Source organism: Triticum aestivum, unplaced genomic scaffold (assembly GCF_018294505.1).
Source record: "Triticum aestivum cultivar Chinese Spring unplaced genomic scaffold, IWGSC CS RefSeq v2.1 scaffold43507, whole genome shotgun sequence".
Lineage (NCBI taxonomy): Eukaryota > Viridiplantae > Streptophyta > Magnoliopsida > Poales > Poaceae > Triticum > Triticum aestivum.
Genome location: NW_025228065.1, coordinates 579,728 through 585,727, shown reverse-complemented (window position 1 = coordinate 585,727; position 6,000 = coordinate 579,728).

The window sequence follows — 6,000 nt, the reverse complement described above, 5'->3', positions numbered from 1 at the left end:
CATCTCATCAAAAGATCGGGACCCTCGCCTCTAGCAATGCCACTTCATAAATTTCGTCCCGAGGCTATTATAGGTGCTGCGTCACCTTTTTATTGGGCCAGGCCCATGTAATTTCGAAATACATAAGTATAGGCTATTTTTAGAGTCCGTATGTGTGGGCAAACAAGAGATAGGGTTGATTTCGGACCCCTCCACCAAGGGCCACGAAATTCCCCCTCTCTTCCTCCATATATACAGCCCTTAGGGCACCGTTTAGACTTTGGGTTTTGTTTAGATTAAAAGTTCGCCATAGCTGCAACTTCGCGTACTTCGTTTGTGTTCAACGACCAGACAAAGGCGTCACAGAACCCCACCTTGGTCAATAAAGCTTTCATCTTATATTCGCAATATCCAGATTGCAATCTCAGTTTCTTGCTTGTTCTTCGTTTGCTCGCAGGAAACAGACCCTCGTGGTCAGGTTGATCGTGCTCCGGCGTGGTCAATAACCTCTCGGAGTTGGTTTAGCGATTGCTAAGGCGCGACGTCCTCGCACGTTCGTAGTCGGATCGTCAAAGTCGACTGCCACCAAAGCGATATCCATCATCTCATCGAAAGACGGGACACCTTTGCCTCTATCAGCAGGCCCAGAAGGTGTGCTCTTGGCAGATAGTGGTGATTGTGCCTGCTTTATTGTATCACGGTTGGAGGTGGCAGCCGACGGAGGCGCCGGTGTAGCAGAACGTGTGGAAGTAGATGATGCACGTGGTGTCCATGATGAAGGTCGACCTGCAGAAAAGTTAGTCCGCGCCAATGCCTGTCGATCCTGCACTTCACGTTCAGCTTTACAAGCAAGATGGAATAAATGAGTGATATTAGTATACTCCTTATACTCTAGAATCGTCTGAATATCTCTATTTAATCCACCCATAAAATGTGCAAGCATAGCTTCATTCTCCTCAACAATACCACATCTAATCATGCCAGTTTGTAATTCCTGATAATATTCTTCTACAGAATTTTTTCCCTGTCTTAAGCGCTGCAATTTTTGAAGTAATTCACGTTGATAATATGGTGGAACCCAACGAGTACGCATAGCAGTTTTCAAAGCAGCCCAAGTAGCCGGAATAGGAAATAATCTACAATGCTCAGACCACCAAACACATGCAAAACTAGTGAATGCACAAACAGCAGCAGGAACACGTCTCTCCTCGGGATATTGTAAACATGTAAATTGTTGTTCAGTTTCTAACTCCCAAGTAAGATATATATCAGGAACATATCTACCCTCAAATGGTGGAATATTCAATTTTAGTTTAGGGAGATGGTCATGATCTCGTACCTGAGGGTGAGCCCTACCATTGCCATTATTTGCATGCGGACGACCTGGTGGTTGCTGTGCTGGTGGTGGCACGTAGTTCTGATTTTGATCAACCTCATCCTCATAATCTCCCACATAATCATCCTCCTCCACATCAGCAGTAGGAGCCACAGAAGTATCAACAGCAGCACCAGCAGTTTGGCCCGACTGAAGAGGGACACGAAGCAAGGACAAGAAGAAGAGGAAGATGGACGAGAAGATGGAGAAGGAGGGCTAAAGAAAAAGTCCAAGCCACCGGACGACCGGCCAGGACCGGACGTCCAGCGCCTGAAGCATCAGCCGAGCCCCGGCGAGCGGATGTCCGGTCCAGACCGGACGACCGGTGCCCCTGCACCGGAAGCAAACGAGCGGATGTCCGGTCCGGATCGGACGACCGGCGCCCCTACTGATAGAGGCAAAGGTGTCCCGTCTTTCGATGAGATGGTGGATTTCGCTTTGGTGGAAGTCGACTTTGACGATCCGACTACGAACGTGCGAGGACGTCGCGCCTTAGCAATCGCTAAACCAACTCCGAGAGGTTATTGACCACGCCGGAGCACGATCAACCTGACCACGAGGGTCTGTTTCCTGCGAGCAAACGAAGAACAAGCAAGAAACTAAGATTGCAATCTGGATATTGCGAATATAAGATGAAAGCTTTATTGATCAAGGTGGGGTTCTGTGACGTCTTTGTCTGGTCGTTGAACACAAACGAAGTACGCGAAGTTGCAGCTATGGCGAACTTTTAATCTAAACAAAACCCAAAGTCTAAACGATGCCCTAAGGGCTGTATATATGGAGGAAGAGGGGGGAATTTCGTGGCCCTTGGTGGAGGGGTCCGAAATCAACCCTATCTCTTGTTTCCCCACACATACGGACTCTAAAAATAGCCTATACTTATGTATTTCGAAATTACATGGGCCTGGCCCAATAATAAGGTGATGCAGCACCTAAAATAGCCTCGGGACGAAATTTATGAAGTGGCATCTTGTATATTTCGTCCAAGGCTTCATGCACCCATTATGGTGGCTTCAAAGTCGTGAAATCATCACTTGTAACTCCGTTCTTGTTCCCCTTGCGCATGCCATCATCTCCATGCTTGTTCTTGCTCCAATGTTCATCCTTCTCCAAGCTAGGCCCTTCATTTGTAAGCAAAACAAATGTATCCAATTTAGGCAGCATCATATTCTCATGAACATTAGAATCATTACCAAGAAACGAAAGTACCTGGTAATTTAGTTGGCGTGCACGAGCTCTAGTAATTGGTCCAGTATGTATAGCAGCAGGGGCTGTGGGTGTAACAATTGTATTGATGTCCTCATCATCCTCCCCTTCTTGAAATGAAGTCGTCCTCGACGGAAGTTCATCTTCCTCACCCAACTAAGGCTTCAAATCTGCAATGTTAAAAGTGGGACTAACCCCAAAATCTGCAGGCAGCTCAAGTTTATATGCATTATCATTTATTTTCTCTAACACCTTAAAGGGACCATCAGCACGTGGCATTAACTTTGATTTGCGCAAATCAGGAAATCTATCCTTACGCAAATGTAACCAAACAAGATCTCCAGGTGCAAACACAACATGTTTTCTACCCTTATCTCCAGCAAGTTTATATTTAGCATTCATGCGCTCAATGTTTTCCTTAGTTAACTCATGCATTTTTAAAATCAATTCAGCACGTTGTTTAGCATCAAAATTAACCTTCTCCGAAGATGCAAGAGGCAACAAATCAATAGGTGCACGAGGTAGGAAACCATACACAACTTCAAAAGGGCACATCTTAGTAGTAGAATGCAATGAACGATTATAAGCAAATTCAATATGAGGCAAGCATTCCTCCCACATTTTCTTATTATTCTTCAAAACAGCCCTAAGCATAGTAGACAACGTTCTATTGACTACTTCAGTTTGTCCATCAGTTTGGGGGTGACAAGTAGTACTAAAAAGCAGTTTAGTCCCCAACTTAGCCCATAAACATCTCCAAAAGTGGCTAAGAAATTTAGTATCACAATCTGAAACAATAGTATTTGGCACACCATGCAAGCGAACAATTTCACGAAAGAACAAATCAGCAACATTAACAGCATCATCGCTTTTATGACATGGTATAAAGTGTGCCATTTTCGAGAATCTATCCACGACAACAAATATGCTATCCCTCCCCTTCTTTGTTCGAGGTAAACCTAAAACAAAGTCCATAGATATATCCTCCCAAGGAACACTAGGTACAGGCAAAGGCATATATAAACCATGAGGATTGAGTCGTGACTTAGCTTTTTGACATGTAGTGCAGCGAGCAATAAAACGCTCAACATCCCGTCTCATCTTTGGCCAAAAGAAATGTGTAGCAAGTACGTCCTCCGTCTTCTTCACGCCAAAGTGTCCCATTAATCCTCCTCCATGCGCCTCCTGCAACAACAAAAGACGAATGGAGCTAGCTGGAATACATAGCTTGTTAGCACGAAACACAAATCCATCGTTAACAACAAACTTGTTCCACATTCTTCCTTCTTTACAATTCTGCATTACATCTTTAAAATCAGCATCATGCACATATTGATCTTTGATGGTCTCCAAACCAAATATTTTGAAGTCAAGTTGTGAAAGCATAGTATAGCGACGAGACAATGCATCAGCAATAACATTTTCTTTTCCCTTCTTGTGTTTAATGACATAAGGGAAAGTCTCAATGAATTCCACCCATTTAGCATGTCTACGATTCAGTTTAGCTTGACTTTTAATATGTTTCAAAGATTCATGATCAGAATGTATAACAAATTCTTTGGGCCATAAATAATGTTGCCATGTTTCTAAAGTCCGAACAAGAGCATATAATTCTTTATCATAAGTAGAATAATTCAGACTAGGCCCACTCAATTTTTCAGAAAAGTAAGCAACAGGTTTGCCATCTTGTAATAACAGACCTCCTAATCCAATTCCACTAGCATCACATTCAAGCTCAAAAGTCTTATTAAAATCAGGAAGTTGGAGTAAAGGAGCATGTGTCAACTTATCTTTCAATACCGTGAAGGCTTCTTCCTGTGCGGTACCCCAAAGAAAAGGCACATCTTTCTTTGTAAGCTCATTGAGAGGTGCAGCAATGGTGCTGAAATCTCTCACAAAACGCCTATAGAATCCAGCGAGGCCAAGAAAACTCCTCACTTGTGTGACCGTTTTGGGCTGCGGCCAACTCTCAATAGCTTCAATCTTGGCTTTATCAACTTCAATTCCCTGTGGAGTAACAACATAGCCAAGAAAAGATACTCGGTCGGTGCAAAAGGTGCACTTCCCAAGGTTACCAAACAAACGTGCATCACGTAGAGCAATAAAAACAGCACGTAAATGTTCCAAATGTTCCTCCAAAGATCTGCTATAAATCAATATGTCATCAAAGTAAACTACCACAAATCGTCTAATGAAAGCACGTAAAACTTCGTTCATTAATCTCATGAAAGTACTAGGTGCATTAGTTAACCCAAAAGGCATGACTAACCACTCATATAATCCAAACTTAGTTTTAAATGTTGTTTTCCATTCATCTCCCAATTTCATACGAATTTGATGGTAGCCACTACGCAAATCAACTTTGGAGAATATTGTAGAGCCACTCAATTCATCAAGCATATCATCTAGCCTAGGAATAGGATGACGATAACGAATAGTAATATTATTAATGCCTCTACAATCAACACACATACGTGATGTACCATCCTTTTTCGGCACTAGAATAATAGGAACAGCACAAGGACTAAGGGATTCGCGTATATAACCTTTGTCGAGAAGCTCTTGTACTTGACGCATAATCTCCTTCGTCTCCTCTGGATTGGTACGGTATGCTGCACGGTTTGGCAGTGAAGCACCGGGAATTAAGTCAATCTGATGCTCAATCCCTCGAATAGGCGGTAATCCCGGTGGCACGTCTTGTGGAAAAACGTCAGCGAACTCCTGCAAAATGTTAGTGACAGCAGGAGGCAAAAAGGAAGGCACGTCCTCGAATGAAAATAATGCCTCTTTGCACACAAAAGCATAGCAAACAGATTTGCTGAAATCTAGCTCATCAATATCAGATTTGGTGGCAAATAAACATGCACTTTTCAATTTAATTTCAGAAGCAACACTAGATGGTTTATTATTAGGCTTCATTTGTTGCTCAAATTCTTTTGCCACAATCTGATTTTCACTCTTATTCTTCTCCTGTTGTGCTTTATTAGCTCTATTAATATCATCTTTCAAAATGGAATCAGGAGTCATAGGAAGCAAAGTAATATTTTTATCCTTATGAACAAGAGTATAGTGATTGTTTCTACCATGGTGTACAGAATTTTTATCAAATTGCCATGGTCTACCAAGTAATAAGGAACATGCTTGCATAGGTACCACATCACAATCAACATAATCAGCACATGTAGAGATACTAAAATGCACACGAACAGTACGTGTTACCTTAACCTTGCCGCTGTTGTTGAACCATTGGATGTAGTAAGGATGTGGATGTGGTCTTGTGGTGAGAGAAAGCTTCTCCACCATCTCCATGCTAGCCAAGTTGTTGCAGCTCCCTCCGTCTATGATGACGCGCACAGAACGTTCCTTCACAACTCCCTTGGTATGGAACAAATTGTGCCTCTGATTTTGCTCAGCTTGTGTGACCTGCACACTCAAAACAC